Consider the following 19,138-nt stretch of genomic DNA (forward strand, 5'->3'; position numbering starts at 1 on the left):
GCATTTCAGCTACTTAGTTATGTGGCTAGGGACTACTGTATTGGACATGATGATATCATCATAGGATGACATTAGAAATATGAACGCTTCCATCATCCTTCTATTGAATAGCACCGAGAAAGCAATAACACACATTAGTAGCTGCCCTGTGGTTGAAGACGGTTGATTTTGCTTGTAAGAATAAACTTGTAAGGATTGAGGTATGGGAATCATTTTTGTACTGAGACTGTAGCTGGTTTGTATAATAATTGATTTGCTTTGTTTATCAATTCAACCATTATATGCTGAGAGCTCACTCTTCCTCACTGTGCTTGACCAGAACATATACATCCATGTCTTTCAGGAAACTTCGAGTCTAATGAGAGAAACACATTTTAATCATGTTATCACCCAAACAAATGTAAAATTACAATTAAAGTATAAAAAGGAGAAATAAATGGCTTCATGAGAGGATAGCTGTTAGTACTAAATAATCAAGAAATTCTTCCCTGGGAATATGAGAGGAGATCTGAAGGTAATGTAGCATTTCACTAGATACGGCAGAACAGTAGAGTGGCAGGACAGGAGAGTTCAGGGGAGACTTTTTAAGCAGGGAAAACAATATATATAAAGTATAGAAGAAGAGAGGGAAAGGTAATTCAAAAAGCTGAAAGGGGGCCTATACCTGCTTACTATTTTGGCTTTAAATTTAATCTTATAAATGTTGGTCTCCACAGTACAAATAGTTTAAATTGGGCATCCCATTCAGTTTAGTAAGAACTATTTGATTTTAAGTCAATATTAGGATACCGGGTGTTAGAACTTTGTATATCCCCGGTAGCTGATAAGTAAAATAGTCATTGTTGACTCATAATTATATGAATAAATAAGCACTTCTTAGCAATATTGTTGATCCATAAATTATTTCAGGAAATGGACACTTCTTAGCAATTAATCACTTTTGTCATGAAGGCTCTTTTTCATCGTGTTCACCTCTTAACCATCTTGCCCCAAATCAGTCTCCCTACAAAAGATAATCTGGTTTCAAGTCCTGTTAAATTAATACCATCATCAATGAAGAAATAGCCCACGTGGAACACACTCTGAAGTGGAAAAACACATTTATACTAATAATACAAAAGCTGTACTGTGAAATTAGGGTATAATACTAGAATCATTGAGGTTAACCTCGTATTCTCTGTAGTGGAAAGTCACGAAGATGTAGTGTACTACAAACCCATCGACACAGCGTTTCCATGGTTGCTCAGGCACATAAAATGAAGCTCTTGGTAAAGAGTAAAGGTGACATTGGGACTTGTTCAAAGCAAAAGCAAAATTGTGTTGCACTGGTTGCTCACAAAACAGCCTTTTAAAGTGATTTTCAGATGCTCCGTCATTGGGATTCAATTAACACGACACTGTGCAATCCTCTCTGTGATGTGCAGTGCATCTTTTCTTGAGGTAGAAAAACACCTCATGATGCATTTTAAGACTGCATTGAGATTCAAGTAATACAACAGGCTTAATTTTCTATTTTAGAAATGCTGAATATCAGAACTATAATGTATTCAAGGAATCTGTCTTAGAAGGGATCTCAGCTTTATCAATGCTCCTTCCGACTTCTGGATTCCTCCTTAAACAGTTTCATGAAGTAGTTGTGTTCTGCTTGAAAACTCTATTCCCACCATCAACGGCATCACTGTTTGCACCATTAGTAAATGAGTTAACAAGTGAGTAGACGACATATGTGTAGTCTGTAACTCTAGTACATAGGGAATGAGCAAAATGTGTATTTTGCTTTGAACATACATACAGTATTTTACATAAATGCATAAATATTACATCACATTTTAGCGTGTTCTCTCATTTTTTTTTCAGTTTTTCCTAGAATTCCCCTTTCCTCCCTCTGTCCCTTTATTTGCCATGCTCTACCAGGGAAATCATGCCAACAATTTAGTATATATCATCCCAATTTATTGTATGCATGTATGTTTGTGTATATTTGTGTTTATTTTTGTATATATTTGTGCATGCATGCATTGGTTATTGTTTTATGTAAATAACATTGTATTACACACAATTTTTAGTGTTCTTTTTCATAACTTCCTTTTGTTGACTGAAGTATGGGATAACAAGGAAAACTCCTAATCCCTTTGTTGCTGTTACATAACAGTATTTACTGACCCTGAAAATGTAGGGAATTTGTTTCATTTATACCAATATGGTAGATTATTCTTATAAACATTCTTGTGGTAGATATTCTCATAGACTCCTTGTGGTACAGCACATCAAAAATACTTGATAAGACTTTGTAAAAGGTATCTTTTTCACACATAATTAAGCTGACAAAAAAATAAAGTAGGTGACTCAGAGGTTAGAAATTACTTGTTTCTGGGTGATCTCAAGCCTGATGTTAAAATAAAAAATTAATGTTTATTTATTTTTGAAGCAGAGAAAGAAACAGAGTGTGAGTGGGAGAGGGGCAGAATGGGAGTGGGGATGGGGACACAGAATCCAAAGCAGGCTTCAGGCTCTGAGCCAGCAGCACAGAGTCCAATGTGGGGCTTGAACTCACAAGCTGTGAGCTCTTGACCTGAGCCGAAGTCAGACACCCAACTGACTGAGCCACCCAGGCACCACTCAAGCCTGAATTTTAATGAATCAGATTCATAGAAGGCATAAACTCAACACCTTGTGCCTGAAGAAGAGAAAGCCTGTATCACAGACTCCAGCAGAAAGCCAGGTCCCCGAGAAGGTGATGTGCTCGAGTAAACTAGAGAAAATCTTGTCCCTCAGCAGTAGATGGTGGAGACGGAGGTCTATTATGGCAATATCTTCTCTGATAATTCCTAAAGAAAAGTCAGGAATCATGTAAATTTTAGGAAATGCTTATTAATTCTGTAAACTCAAGGAAAAGAAAAGTAGTTTTCAGTTTTTATTGAAAATCATGAACACTTGACAGAAACAAATATAAATTGTTTCTTAGAAAATGCACCAATAACAAAACTCTTAAAAACTTTTTTACAACTAGAGTTCCAAGAAATATTAAGTCACAAATAAATAGGTAAACAAATGACAAGGGAACACTCTGAAAGTTAGCCAAAACAATGAATCAGTCCCAGAGAAAGGGTAGCTAGTTGAATTTTCAATACAAAATATAAAATGTGTTTAACCTTTTTAAAGATGTGAAAGTGGTACATAGGAAAGTAAATGTTACATTATGAAAACCAGAAATGTTAGATCAAAAAATAAATAAATGATTTATTTGTTTTTAATATAGTTTAAAACTATAATAACTAAAACAAAACTGAAGGGATATATTAAACATAAGATTAACCACAGTTGGAGGAAGAATTTATAAACCAGAAGATAGATCTGAATTAGCCAGAGTAGATTTTAAAGTCAAGAAGATAAATATGGAAGGAGATTGAGACCTAGAGGACAGCATAACAAGTTCTAAGAGAGATCAGTTGGAGGTTTAGAAGGAAGTCACTCCGGGAACTTTTAAAGAATACATTTCAGGAAGAAGGGAATCATCTATAGGGAACAGTGAGATGCATGAAGGAATGAAAAATAAAAGCAAAAAGAAAAGGGGGGTAGGGGAGACGTCTGATTAATATAAACAAACATTGACAGAAAACAATAATACTGTCAATTTCATGGATTTAAGTATTCAAGATTGCACTAATTTTTTGGAAGCTAGATCTGACTGATAACGAAAGTGTATCAAAACTTGTGATTTAGGGGCGCCTGGGTGGCTCAGTCGGTTAAGCATCCGACTTCCGCACAGGTCATAATCTCGCGGTCTGTGAGTTCGAGCCCCTCGTCTCGCTCTGTGCTGACAGCTCAGAGCCTGGAGCCTGCTTCCGAATCAGTGTCTCCCTCTGTCTCTGCCCCTCCCATGCTCGTGTTCTGTCTCTCTTTGTCTCTCAATAATAAATAAACGTTAATAAATTAAAAAAAAACAACTTTGATTTAACTATTTACATGAAAATTTTGTTACTGCTATATTAAAGAAAAATACTTAAAATTAACAAACTAGATAGCTGTCTTAATAGAAAAAAATGAATAAAGGAACAATTGCAGCATAATCATAAAGATCAGAAGTTAATGAATAAAAGAAAGCTATATAGAGAAGAAATGCAAAGCCAAAAGTTGTCCTTTGAGGGGCACCTGGGTGGCTCAGTCAGTTGAGCTTCTGACTCTTGATTTCAGCTCAGGTCATGTTCTCACGGTTCCTGAGGTTGAGTCCTTCATTGGGCTCTACGCTGACAGCACGAAGCCTGCTTGGGATTCTCTATCTCCCTCTCTCTCTCTCTCTCTGACCCTTTCCGTGTGCATCTGCTCACTTGCTCTCTCTGTTTCTCTGTCAAAATAAATAAATATACAAAAGAAAGAAAGAGAAAGAAAGAAAGAAAGAAAGAGAAAGAAAGGAAAGAAAGAAAGAAAGAAAGAAAGAAAGAAAGAAAGAAAGAAAGAAAGAAAAAGAAAAGTTGTCCTTTGAAATGTTTAATACAGTTGACAAACTTGAGATGTGTCAAGAAAGAAAGGAATCGGAAATGTATACAAACATCAATAATAAAAATGATAGGGGCACCTGGGTGGCTCAATCGGTTAAGCCTCCAACTACGACTCAGGTCCTGATCACGGTTTGTACGTTCGAGCCCCACATCAGGCTACTGTGCTGACGGCTCAGAGCCCGGAGCCTGCTTCAGATTCTGTGTCTCCCTCTCACTATCTGCCCCTCCCCCGCTCCCATTCTGTCGGTCTCTCTCAAAAATAAATGAACATTAAGTTTTTTTTAATGTTAATAATAAAATGATAAAAATAAGAAACTATGATGTCTTCATGTTGGAAAACAAATTCTTGATGGACCTGCCTCATTTCTGCATGACTTGCAAGCAGAGGAACACAGTTGGTTACAGATAATTCTTGTTTTTTTTTTAATGTTTATTATTTTACTTTTTTTTTTTTTTCTCGAGACAGAGACAGAGCATGAGCAAGGAGGGGCAGAGAGAGAGGGAGACAGAATCCGAAGTAGGCTCCAGGCTTTGAGCAGTCAGCACAGAGCCCGACACAGGCCTTGAACTCGTCCACTGGGAGATCACGACCTGAGCCAAAGTCTGGCACTCAACTGACTGAGCCCCCCAGGTGCCCCACAGATTATCCTTATATTTTAAGAAAAGTTTTAGTTTCCAGAAAAACTGAGCAGATGGTACAGAAATTCTCTTTATCTTCCCCCTCTCTCCACACAATTTTCTCCTTTTTTAGACATTTTGTATTAGGGTAGTACATTTTTTCAATGAAGGAAACAATATTAATACATTATTATCAAGTGAAGTGCATGGTTTACATGAAGGTTAACTCTTTGTGTTGTAAAGTTCTAGCCTGAAGTAGATTCCACATATATAACATTTGATTAATTGAAAATCTTCTTCCCCTCCCCCATGGTTGTCAATTTGACAATAAATTTCATATTAAAATAAATAAATAAATAATTTTAAAAAGAGAAAATCATAGATCCACTTCTCTTGAATGATATCCTGACAAACTTTACATCTCTTGAAATGCGTGGACCTTTTCATTAAAAACAACAATGTCATTAACAAAGCCTGAGAAAGTAACTATGATGTTTGGAATTTTTTTTAAATTACTAAGAAAGCTGAATACCTCTAATGACAGAATAGAAAAGGAACAAATCTGCCAAAATATTATAGATGCTGCTTGCCTCAGCATTACTGAATAATAGTACTTTTATGTTGAATAGTACTTGTTGCCTATTTTTTTTTCTGTCAGTTTCCCATTTTCACAAGAAACAAATTGTTTCTTTCCCTTTGGAAGATCAAATCTACTTGTCCAAAATGGATCTCAGGGTGTGTGTGATGGGGGTCTGGGTAGGAGAGGAGGGGACAGACAATGAGAATCTCACTAGACATGAGGATATGCCAGTTAGGGTGAGGAAGGATTCTTTAAAAAGTAGCTTGATATGTTATTGTTATATGCATCTTTTAACAATTGAAATTATGTCAATGGATAATAGGATACAATTTTCTCTCATATCATATTTCACATTTCATCTTTTGCCATTTACATGCTTGAAGGTCACAGACATGGTAAAGAATATTAAATGGAAATTAAAACTATTTTTCTGCAGATCATTTAAGCTAATGAAAATGCTGCTTGGATTAGTTTTGGAAGCACTGATCGATTGAAATTTAAAGCACTTTATTACTTTGTGATTTACAGTGCATTCTTTCTACAACCATTATTGCTCATGGTTATTTACTTTGCCAGTGATAATGTTCTTGGATGAAAGGTGTTTGATTATAATCTGAATTCCTCTTCTTTCATATTTATATACCAATCAGAAGTCTTTATTAATATCAGGGTTTAGGGGAAACACTTTTTCTCATTATTTTTAAACTTGCACGTAGAAGTTTTTAGGTAAATGCATTTAAATAATTATACCCCTGATTAAAACATTATAAATATTTTTGTAATACTTTCAATTTATTTTTATATACATGTGAATTATTTTCAACATACTACCCCAAAATTGGGCCCAAGTTTTTAAAATAGCAGTTTTGGTTTTTTGTTGTTGTTTTTTTTCTTTCTGAATTGGCATCATAATTTTACACATCAGGTTCAAACTCTTCACAACTGTCTTTGCATGATGAATTAATTCTCACCTTCATCCATGTTCAAGCTCTAGGTACATGTTTCCCAATGCTTTTTAGAAGTAACTCAAGCCTTTCGTAATATACGCTGGTCTTTTTTAAAGATTGCCTTTTAATTTTGTGAACGAGTGTCTTTCAGTGTAGTCTCCTCCTCGTTAGAATACAGATCATCATGTAAAATATAACCTCCCCTCTTGTCATTGAAATCTTGAATTATAGCAATTGCTTTGCGGCTGCCACCATTTCCTGACTGCTTCTACCAACATCGCCGTGACCCTTGAGAACAGAACATTGAGTTTACCACTGAGTTTCTAACATGTTCTTCAGTCCCAAAGGGTTGTTCCTGTCATGGAAGTCATTTAATTGTATGATTCTATCATTGCATTACTAATTGGTTGCTAACTGATTGTTTTTACATCCTTTTGCCAACCTTCTGTCTCAGAGCTAAGAGTTTTGTTTACTCTGGATTTGGGTTAAATTCAGTTGCCATGTACAGACAGTATCTCGTTTCTCAGAATTCAAATCCTAAGAAAATCCTGAAAATAGATAATGGTGTTTGGTTTAATTCCAGGACCTCTGAATATTCAATGAATGATATTCTTTAGAAGACAGATTTTTTTTTTTTGCTAAATGCATGAAATTTTATGATTTTTTTTTATTCAGTCATAAAAGTCTTGGTTTAGGTTTGTGAAAAAAAAACTACAGCAGTGAGTCTAAATTTTCTACACAGCACATCAGTAAACCTGGTATACTGCTTCTTTTAAACTGCATGGACGTAAGAGTACTTAAATTCTTGTTTCTGGTCAGCAGGGCACAAAAAATGTTGTGCTTCAGTCATGTCCTGAAGATCAAATATTAAATAAAACACCTTTTGAAAAGGCAGCTTGCAACAAAATATAAAGTGCAACAAATCTTTCACTCATGTAAAAAAAAAAAAAAAAAAAAAAAAAAACAATGCAGTTACCTCTTGAGCAAACGTCTGGGCAAAACAGAGGTTTGTTCTATCAGAGGAAATTGGCCTAATGCCTGAGCTAGCAGACCAAGTCACCAAGGAACTGAATACTGCCTTTGGCTGACATATCAAGCATTGAATAAAAAAAGAAATAGCTTAATCAACCTTAGCTGAAAAAAAAAATCACCTTCTCTAGACGCAAAAAAAAAAAAAAATCATCTATTAACTCTGCCCTCCGTGAACAGTGTGAGGGTATTTCCTGTGAGAAAACTGTACTTCCATGGCAGAGGCCATGTGCTGGAATATGGGTGTTGAAAGAGAGTTGATTTGTACCCCAAGAGTTCAAATGCGTCCTTAACTTCAGGGCCTCCTACCATGTTGTTTCTGGTGCCTCTCCTCACAGCTTTTCATTGTGCACATTCCTGGGATCAGATACATCTCACAGGAGTCATCTTGGGTGTCCCCACAACATAGTCACTGAGCTCCTAGCATTGTTTCTAGATTCTCAAACCTTTTCGTATGTTATCTGCAAGTAGAAAGCATGGGTAATTAGAGCCAGTGTGAATGCTAAGCCGTGAAGTCTGAATCAAACACATTGCCTGAATCATGTGTGCTTGAAATTCATGTTTGAAAACCCAAAGTGAATATCAAAGCAACACTCCATTTTTGTTAGGGCAGTCATCCAGGTCATGAATGTGGGAATGAGGACTGGTCACACATCAGTGCTTTAAGTCAGCAATAATCAAATTCTAGATTCCTAGTATTCTGATGTTATGTGATTAATTTGTCCATAATTAATCTTTTTGTTTCTTCAGCTCTCTTGTAGCATGATTTCATTCATTTGAAGTTTTACCACTGAGAAATGTATTCAGTGCTTGGAGCTAATTGGAAAGTGTAATGGAAAGTGCCAAGGAAGTTATAACCAAGTTTGTAAATCTCTCTTGCGTTAGGGTAGGAATGCTGGAGTTATTAGACTTGAGTTCTTAGCCACATACAAGGTAGATCAAGGTCCTTGGGTATCAGTTCCTGCTTCTAATTTAACCACTCTGTATTTTCATGAAGACTCTTTACCTTGTATGTCCCTTCTGGTACCATTTCTTAGTTTATTTTTATGTTCTATATATTAGTTTCCTATGGCTTCTCTCTCATATTACCTTTGTCTTGAGGGCTTAAAAGAACACACGTTTATTTTCTGACAGTACAGGAGATAAGAAATCCAAGATCACTTTCACTAGGTATGATGGTTATATGTGTTGTCTTGACTGGGCCATGAGGAGCCCAGATATTTGGCCAACCATCATTCTAGGTGTTTCTGTGAGGGTGTTTTTGGATGAAATTAACATTTATCAGAAGATTTAGTAAATCAGATGGCTCTTCATAATGTGATTGAGCCTTGTCTAAACATTTGAAGACCGGAATAGAACAGAATGTACTGTCCCTTCCTGAGTAAGATGGTATTTTTTTCTGCCTGATGGCCTTTCAAATGGGACATGGGGTGGGGGGGTGGGGAGCACCTGGTTGGATCAGTCTGTTAAGCATCCAACTCTTGATTTTTGCTTAGGTCACAATCTCACAGTTCGTGGGTTCAAGCCCTGCATCGGGCTCTGCACTGACAGCACAGAGCCTGCTTGGGATTGTCTCTCTCTTTCTCTCTGCCCCTTCCTGGCTCATGCTCTCTCTCTGTGAAATAATAAAACTTAAAAAATAAATAAATAAACTGGGGCACTAGCCTTTTTCCTACCTTCGGACTTAAACTGACACATCAGCTCTTCTTGGATCTTGAGCTTGTTGGCCTTTGGACTGAAACTACAGCATTGGCTCTCCTGGTTCTTAGACCTTTGGACTCGAACTGGAACTTAACCACCAGCTCCTGAGTCCCCAGTTTGCTAACTCACCCTCCCAATCTTGGGACTTCCATAACTGCATAAGCTAATTTCTTATAATAAGTCATGTATATGATACAATATATGAAATAATGTATATGAAATATATAATCTGTCATATATGAAACAAACACACATAGAGTTGACCCATGAACAACACAGGGAGGAGCTAGGGGTGCCACCCTCATGCAGTTGAAGATCTATGTATAAGTTTTGACTCTCCAAAAACTTAACTACTAATAGCCTGCTTTTGACCCAAAGCCTTACCAATAACATAAAAGGTCAGTTAACACATTTTATGTGTTACATGTATTAGAGACTGTATTCTTACAATAAAGTAAGCTAGAGGAAAGAAAATTTTATTAAAGTTATAAGGAAGAGAAAATACATTTATAGTCCTATACTGCATTTGACAAAAATCTGCATGTAAATGAACCCGCACAGTTCAAACCTGTGTTGTTCAGAGGAGAGGATGGATGGATGGACAGATAGATAATAGACAGATAGATATATGGATAGATAGATGATAGTATTTGGATGGATAGATAGATAGATAGATAGATAGATAGATAGATAGATAGATAATAGATAGGTGATAGTATGTAGATGGATAGATGGATAGATAGCTGTAGCTCTGTTGCTTTATCTCTGTCACTACCTATATCTATACATCCTGCATATGTTTATCTGGAGAACACTGAGCAGTATACTGGGTTTAGGGAAGAATCCATTTCCTTCCTTTTCCAGCTTCTAAAGCTCCATTGCCTGCAATCATTGGCTCATAGTTCCTTCCTCCATTTCCCTCTGCTTCAGGAAGAAGCTGTGTAGCATCTTGCTTCCATTGTAACATCGCCTTCTTGAGTCAAAAATACCTTCTGCCTCCCTCCTATAAATTTAGGGCCACTGGTTAATCCAAGATTATCTCCCCATCTCAAAACCTTTAATTTAATCACATGGACAAAGTCTCTTTGTCTTCTAAGGTGACATTCACCGGCTTCATGGATTAGGACCTGGATATCTGTGGGAGCCATTATTCAACATAACACATTCTACTGTGCTATTTTTTTAAAAGATTATACTGATTACAGGTGGTAGAAATCCAGTTAGAGTTTGCTTAATCAAAAAAAGGAGATTGATTATAAGGAGACGGGAAGATACAAGTAGCTAAAACCCTGGGAGAGAGCAGGGAATAACTAACTTCAAAGAAGTGAACAGTATTACAGCCCTTCAACTTTCCTCCGTGTTCCTTCGTACACATCCGTATATTTAATAACTTCTCTCTCTCTCTCTCTCTCTCTCTCTCTCTGTCTCTGTCTCTGTCTCTCTCTCTGTCTTTCTGTCTCTGTATAGATTTTCTCTGTTCTTCTGACCGTCACATTACCAATTTTCCTGAGATTGGCTGCATGGTTGGAGACGTGGCTGCTGACAAGCTGACATACTGTCCCTGATCCCAAATTCAAAAATGTAGAAAAGACATTATTAGTTAGCTCACTCTATGTAGTAAGTCTTGGGGCAGTGAACTCAAGCATCAGAATAAGGTCCCTTTTAACAAGATTGGTTCCTCTTCAGCCATTTGAATATGCAAGGGGGACAGAAATGTCAGTGACTGGAAAGTGGCAAGGTTATCACTGAAAAGACAATTAGGCAGGTGTCCTCCAAAATTTATTCTTGAAAAAAAAAAAAGCTTTTTAGGGGCTGGGATAGGGATAACACTTTGCAATGGTAAGATTTCATATGAAATTATTCTGTCATGATCTATTAAATTGGTAAGCATTATTTTTCATAGATGACATTAAAATTCAGAAATGTTACATAACCTGTAAAAATTGGCTAACACTGGTCTCCTAGTTTTAGGATTATTATTCCTTTCTTCAAGTAACTGAATTAGAGTTGAAATAGTAAACTAAGAGTTAGGCAGCCTGGGCCAATATTTTGTCTTTGCTATTTACTAGCAGTTATCCTAAAAAAGTTATTTAAATCCCCCCAACTTTAGTTTCCTCTTCTCTAAAATAGGTATAAAAATAGCTTGCCCCTACAGCCATGTTCTGAAGTTTAGATGATATAATTTAAGTAAGTCTCTATATAGTTGGTATTAAAAAAAAATAAATAGGGGCACCTGGTGGCGCAGTCGGCTAAGCGTCCGACTTCAGCCAGGTCACGATCTCGCGGTCCGGGAGTTCGAGCCCCGCGTCAGGCTCTGGGCTGATGGCTCGGAGCCTGGGGCCTGTTTCCGATTCTGTGTCTCCCTCTCTCTCTGCCCCTCCCCCGTTCATGCTCTGTCTCTCTCTGTCCCAAAAATAAATAAACGTTGAAAAAAAAATTAAAAAAAAAAATAAAAAATAAAAAAAATAAATAAATGGCAGATCATCTTCCTCTGATTATTTGTTACAGTGTAGAATTGTCCTATTTTGCAAAGCATTATAGCAGAGTTCTTAACTCAGGCTAGTATTCACTAAGAAGTTAAAGCAGATTAAAAGTTGCTGTTTGAGTGTCAATGTCTGTGATATATGTATTTTGGTACTGCTAATGATTGTCAGAAGGGGGCATTTTCCAGGAACATGTTTCCTGTGTATTGAGGTGGGCTGGAATATGCCAGAGGGCTCAAGTTCTGGATGGAAATCCAGAGCAGCTGTTTGATAGGACTGATGCATACTTATACTGTCTTTCAAGTGTGATCTCTTCATTGAATTTTTTCCTGCCAGGAGGGAAAGGTAACCCCTCCGTGTAATAGAGCCATTGGCGGCAATGATCTGAACGCAAACTGGTAGAGAGGGAATAAGAAGATGAGAGCTGGTGTCTTAGGCATTATTATAAGAAGATGATGTGGATAATGTTCTATTAACGGTTCCAAAATGCTTGATTCTTTATTTAATGGAAATTTTAAAATGGCATGGGATGTTTCTCTACAAAATAGATGAACGTTAGACACATTGCTTTGTATTAATATTTCCCTCTGCTCTCTTTGAGGCATGTGCTCATTGGATAGATCAACTCAGAAGTTAAAGAGTAACCTTGGAAGTCGGACTAGTTAATATGCGTTAGGTTGGATAAGCTTGTGGGAAATATTTTGTAAAATGGTAAAGATTAAAATTACTGGAAGCATGGAAGTTTATCCTCTAAGGTTTGCACAGTAGCACAACTAGTAGCTTTTAAAATACTTTTTTTTATTTTGTTACCTGTTTCCTTTGGATTGTCGCTCATACATATGAATAACACACTTTTCTCTCTCTCTCTCTCTCAAGGGCAACCATAATTGTTGCTTAATTACATATGCAGCCTATGTTTTCTTATCTGGTAGATTTCAGCCAATTCAGATCATATGCATTCTATAGAGAAAGTAAATAAGAAGTCTTGAAGTAAAGTCTTAAAGATTTTATTAGTTAAATCATTAAATAAAGGCAAAGAGAATAAATCAAATCAAAATTATGTAAAAAATATGACTAGTAATTGTATAAGCTTTTAGAAGTTGGAACTTAAAATAAGAAAGGTACTAAATAGATTCATAAACTCAGTGAAAAAAACTACATTAATTAGATTTTTAAAACATCTGGTGGAAAAATATAAAATAAATTAACGTTGAAAATCTTATTATTTGAGATCATAAAGATAAAAATATTTAAAGTTGCTATTTTTACTGTTTATTTGATTAGTGTGTTTCTCATAGCCAATAAATCTTTGGAAAATGACAAAATTAAAAATGTGTTAATGCATTGAGGTAGCCAGCCATTTTATATTCTACGGATTGAAAGAGCGTATATGCTGACACATTATGTCAGCTCTTAAGAACTGCTACAAGAACTTTTAGTTGTAGACAAGAAGGAGTAAATGTACCTTTCCTTCCTGCTGATTACAGCTGAAAATCCTGGGCACAAAACATGAGGCAACGCTGGGAAGGTTTGCCCATAAACATTCAGGAAGGTAGAGAGACGAAGGCAGACTAGTCTCGAGGGACTTGAGGACTGACCGAGTGGCTTGTTCTTTGGGAGTTTTGTTGTTTCCTTTATCATCACAGCTTGGGAACCAGCGGAGCCCACAACCCAGAAACACCAGCAGATGCAGACAAAAAAGTACCAAATAAAACCTCTTCTCCCATGCCAAAGGAAGAGGGAAAAGTCAGCCTAAAGGGCAGATGCCTTTCAACTAAACTTACCCTAATTTAGGGAAGAAGGCAGTGTCCCTCCTTCTCCACTCACTGGGTGCTGTGGGGACTACCGGGCAGAGCTGTCAGCTGTTGGCAGTCATTACCCTTCTGTTCCATGTTCAGGAAAACTTGTTCACAGTACCCATCTCCTAGTCTTAAGTAGACTCCTAGTTAGCCCATCCAATGAGATTTTGCTTTCAATAACTATGTTTTTCATTTCTCTAATAGTTTCTTTCTTAAAAGAATGGTACCTGTCTTTCTTTTTTTTTAATTTTGTTTTTAATTTATTTATTTTGAGAGAGACAGAGCCAGTGTGAGTTGGGGAGAGGTAGAGAGAGATAGAGAATCCCAAGCAGGCTCCACACTCAGTTCAGAGCCCAACGTAAGGCTCAAACCCATGAAACCATGAGATCATGACCTAAGCGGACACCAAGAGTTAGATGCTTAACTGACTGAGACACCCAGGCACCCCAGAACTGTACCTTTCTTAAAATATCCTGCCTTCATTGTAAAACATACATTTCTTCTTTTATCTCTTCGAAATAGCCAGGTAAATGGATTTAAGATATTTTGTGCTTTTGTCTGTGAGCTTATGTTCAACAAGAGTTCATTTTGTGTTTGTGTTACACATGTATGGGGTATGGAAGCATACCTATGGCACTCTTCAAGGTTCCAGACCACTATTTATTTTAGTTTCTGTTCCAGGCAGATGTCCTGGATCTAATCCAGGATTTAACTGATTCAAGGTTGTTGGGTCCAGTGGAAACCTTGAGACCCCTCCTCCCTGGCTGGCTCTGAAGTCCAATATTTGTCTTCTTGGCATGGTGAGTCACTGATAGTACATCTTTGCTTTTGAACCATTGTTTCTCTCTCTCTCTCTCTCTCTCTCTCTCTCTCTCTCTCTCTCTGTCATTCTTCCTTTCTCTCTCTTGCTTTCTTTTGATGAGTGTTTTCATGGTATGTATTTTCATCTCTCAGCCTTTCTGTATGCTTATATTTAAGGTTTATGCCATGTAAAAGCATATGGTTGGAATGTTTTCTTCAAATTAAATATGAAAATTTTATTTTAAATTTGTTACACAATATTTTATTCAAACTCATAATATATAACATAATTAGGTTATAAAGCAAAAATGAACACCTCGAAATCCACCCTACAACTGAAGAACTGGAATGTTATCTAATATATTTGAAATTACTTTTATGTCCTGTCCTGATCCCATCTCTTTGCCTCCCCCCATTCTTTTATTTCTGAATAATGACACATATAGACTGTACAGTTGAGCTCCTGGCACTGGGAGTCACTTGTTTTTAAAAGAAGTCAGGGAAATGTCAATTCTCAGTTAAAACAGAGTATCAATTGGCCTAATAATTCAGATTTCCACATGAAGGCTGTCTACCTATCAAAAATGTCTTGAAATCTTTTTGTACGTCTCCTTACATTGTTAAGATACTATCCAATTAGCAATGAGAAAGAATAAATAGTCAAATGTTTCCAGATTGCTGCATGGAAAGCAGTTATTTACAAGTTCTTTAAGCAGTTCATGGTAATAAGGTGAACGTAGCCCATTTAAGAAGACCTATATTTCAGCTGGATTAAGACACCAGTGATATTCTCTCAGACTTTGTGTTTTCTTCTTTTTTTTCCTTACCCTAGCAGTTGCTGTGGCAACCGGCCACAGGCAGGTGTAACCCTAGGGCAACACTGCTAGCTGTGCCTAGAATCTCTTTTGCTTTCCACCCTAGCAGTTTTCTGTCACTTCTTACTGGGCTGTCTGTGGGAAACCACTCAGCCATTCGGAAGCCTTCAAAATCAGGCAGTATAATGTAGTCAGCACTTCCCGGGTCTGCCCTTGATGAGTGGGGTGAGAGCCTTGGATAAATACTCTCTTCCTTTGCCCTTCAGGTAGAGCCCTCTGAGCTGCGCTTTACAGGTCTCCTCCAGGTGTCCCCAGGGGGGAATGAGCCCCAGTTACCCACAACAGCTCAAGTCCGCCAGCCGACATTGGTTCACAGTGGCCCAGTTTGTCCTTCTCTTGCCCCCCATTCCTGTTCCTTGGGGTCACTTCCCCAAACAAGCCCTCCTTCCCCGAGCCAGTAATCTCTGGTTCTGCTTTCATGGAGGTGGCATAGGAACATAGGCTAAGACGGAGCTCATATGAATAATTTTCGCCTTCTTCTAAATACTTCAAACATGAGCACTTTGCTTTGACAAATGTAGCAGATAATTTATGGTTAGTAACTACAAGGGATGGCTTGGGTCTTTGTAATGAAGTAAGTTGCTGTGGCAGTTGTCTGAATAGCAGTTAACCTCCCTCCTGGGTGTGTGCTCGTATGCACAGGTGCATGTGTGTTAATATTGTCTTTATGCAAAGTAGCAAAACTGATACTAAATTTGTGTAAAAGAACATTTTCCTCATTGAATTAATAGCCACTGAAAACTTACTTTCTGCTGTGCACTGTGTTAAGCACAGAGTTAAAGATATAAGAGATATTACCATTGACCTCAATAATTTTATAGTTTACTGGGAAAGACAGATGAATAAGCCAGGGGTTCTAATGCAGTGTGATAGGTCTCCTTGTTTATGGGGTTGCCGAGGAAATACACACATGGGTATTAGAGAGGGTTTGTGAGACAAAGGTATTTTTTGGTAGAGTTCTGAAAAGCAATGATAACAATAAGAATAGTTACACTTCTGGTGTGGGCTATGTGTTAGTAGGTACTAATGGTTTACCTGCATTACTAGATTTACTAACAGCCTTGTGTAACAGAATCTAGTAACATTCCCATATGGCAAAGATGGAAAGCAAGAGTTAGAGAAGTTCAAAGTCCTGCCCCAAACATGAGTAAGAATCAGCCCGGTGTAGACAGAGGAATGGAATAATGGATATTTGAAGAAATTATTCAAACCTGTTATTTAGGGAAACTGAGGCCAACTCTTCTTAAATTTAGAACCTGGGAGGTTGGTAGGAGATGGGAGGAGAGGGAAATCCAGGAGCCAAGTCATAAAGGGTCTTGTCTATAATACTGAGTCGCTTGAAAGCTATTCGAAGACAGTGTCTGGAAGATATAAAGCAGAAGTTAGACCTGCTCAGATCTGTGTTTTTGGGGGGAAACTATCACCCTGTAATGAATGATGAAGATACAAGATACGATTCCATGAGACAAAGGTAATGGGGTGTTTTTGCTACATGCTAACCTGTTTTTCTCTCAGCCCCTCACCTGCACTTCCATGTATGCTGGGCACGGAACACCGAATGTTCTACTTCTGCTTTTCCAGCTAGTTCCCTGTTGGGTCTGCCAGTAGAGGACGGGAGACTGAAAGGCTGGTGGAAATTAAAAGGGATTTGTTCCTTCCTGCCTTGTTCTTTCGGTGTTGTCATCTCCACAAGCCCTGCACCACGGCAGAAGCCCTGCTTCGAGCCTGTAGCTTCTGCCAATGCTCTCAGAACCAGGCTCATCATGATGGAAAGTGAAATAAGGCAGAGGCAGTGAGGATGCTCTATGTCAGGTTTTTTTTTTTTTTCATGGAAAATTATATAGATCTCTTTTCCTTATAGAATATTAAAAGAAAACAAAACTTGGGGCGCCCAAGTACTCAATCAGTTAAGTGTCCAACTCATAACTTTGGCTCAGGTCATGACTTCACAGTTAGTGAGTTCGAGCCCCACATCAGGCTCTGTGCTGACAGCCTGGATGGAGCCTGCTTAGGATTCTGTCTCCCTGTCTCTCTACCGCTCCCCCTCTTGCTCTCTGTCTCTCTCTTAAGATAAGATAAGATAAGATAAGATAAGATAAGATAAGATAAGATAAGATAAGATAAGATAACGAAAAAATTGTAGAAATCCAATAGTCACTTATGCAAAGTGAAGGAAGTTTGTGATGTTTCAGTAATTGGACATATATGTAAAATATTTAATGTTTCTTCACTCACATATGTATTTATTTTTCAAAACTATGTATCATAGCTTGCAAAGTGCCAAAGAATTTATGTTATGTGGATACAGCCATTTATAGCCATTCTTTTGTGCAGCTACTATTTCAGTGCAGGGAGAGAAAGAGAAACTAAAACCAGGGAGTAGTTCTATAAATAAATAAGATACTCTGATATAAGGAGAAATGTTACAAAGGTGATGAACATGAGCAACAGGGTAAAATGTGTATTGGTTAGTGATGTGTTTTGCTACAGGTTGCCATAAAAAAAGAATTAAGCACATGTTTATAGATTACAAGAAGCTGGGAAGTAATTGATCTCAGGGATGGTCTGTCAGCAGCTTAAATGCAGCTTAGGAGTGCCATTTAAGATTGAAGCTGTTGCTAACTTTCAGCTTTACCATTTTTTTGTGTCTTGACCACTGGTTCTCATATCTGTCTACTTATGACTACAAGATGGTTCTCATACCTAAAAACAAGATATGTTCATGCCAGGGAGTGAAGCAGAAAGGAAAAGGCAGGGACAAATCTAGGTGAGAGTCTTAGCTCTTAGGAATAGAACCAGCAACACTAGTAGAAAGAACCAACTGTGAGTTTGCTTGTGAATTTGTGCGAGTGTGTGTGCCTTTTGTTAAAAAATGAATGTGTGTATGCTCAGAATTTCCTTTCTCAAATTACTACATAGTTTGCATGATTTTTAGTATTTCTATAACAAAGAGCATTAGCTTGGTACTTTATTATTCCCCCCCAAAAAAACTCTGCAGCTGTTGTTGAATCATAGGTGCTAAGAGGTTATTAATAACGCTCCCAAGATATGATGCTTGCAATACTAGTGATGCCATTCAGCTTTATATATGTGCTGAAGAAGTTGGCAAAATCCCAAGTCTGACAATTCACTTCCATATGGGAGCTAGCCACTGGAGGAGGTATGGATATCCCAGCAAAATGACCTTCTGGTCTTGATTATCTGGATAACCTTGGGTTGTAGATTAATAGTTTTTCAGCGTACTGTCTTTCTGGAAATGGGTATAATTAAACTTGTCACTCAAGGGTACTGTATGATTTAATCACTTAATATTAAGTAAAGCTCTCTGATATCCTTAAGCAAAGGATCCTATGCAGATGCAGAATATCATTATGAAGACACAATTTTAGCATCTTGCTGAGCTTTGAGAAATTACACTACGCAGTCTTTTTCTAATACCCACAGAAAGCTGCCCTGTAAATTTTATTATTTATAAAGCATTTCAGCATATATTTAAACACATTTTAAAGGCATACAATTAGGGTAGAAATTGAGACATTAACAAAAATGTCTTTGAACATTTGTTTTTGACAGTGGATAACATTAAAACTTTTTAGACTTGTCATTTATTCTGTTTACACATAGCCTCACATGTACCTTTTATTTAACAGTGATCCATTCACAGTAGCATTTGAAAAATTTAGAACAGGTCAAATGCCTACTTCTCCTGGAGTAAATTCATTTCCATATACCTCTAAATAATTTTTATTTGTATTTACCTGTCTATTATGTAAGGATTATAAATACATATTGGTAAAAGTCAAAAC

The 19,138-nt window shown here is 37.3% G+C and overlaps 1 long non-coding RNA gene across 1 annotated transcript in view; it reads left to right on the top strand.

The window, feature by feature from the left end:
• LOC111559444 overlaps window positions 1-19,138 on the top strand; it is a 370,022-nt gene that overhangs the window by 151,022 nt on the left and 199,862 nt on the right. The window contains exon 2 of the long non-coding RNA XR_006593914.1: window positions 14,338-14,456. This is a non-coding gene — a long non-coding RNA (uncharacterized LOC111559444). The remainder of the gene's footprint in view (window positions 1-14,337; window positions 14,457-19,138) is intronic.

The sequence above is a fragment of the Felis catus genome, chromosome A2 (genome assembly GCF_018350175.1).
Source record: "Felis catus isolate Fca126 chromosome A2, F.catus_Fca126_mat1.0, whole genome shotgun sequence".
NCBI classification, from domain to species: domain Eukaryota; kingdom Metazoa; phylum Chordata; class Mammalia; order Carnivora; family Felidae; genus Felis; species Felis catus.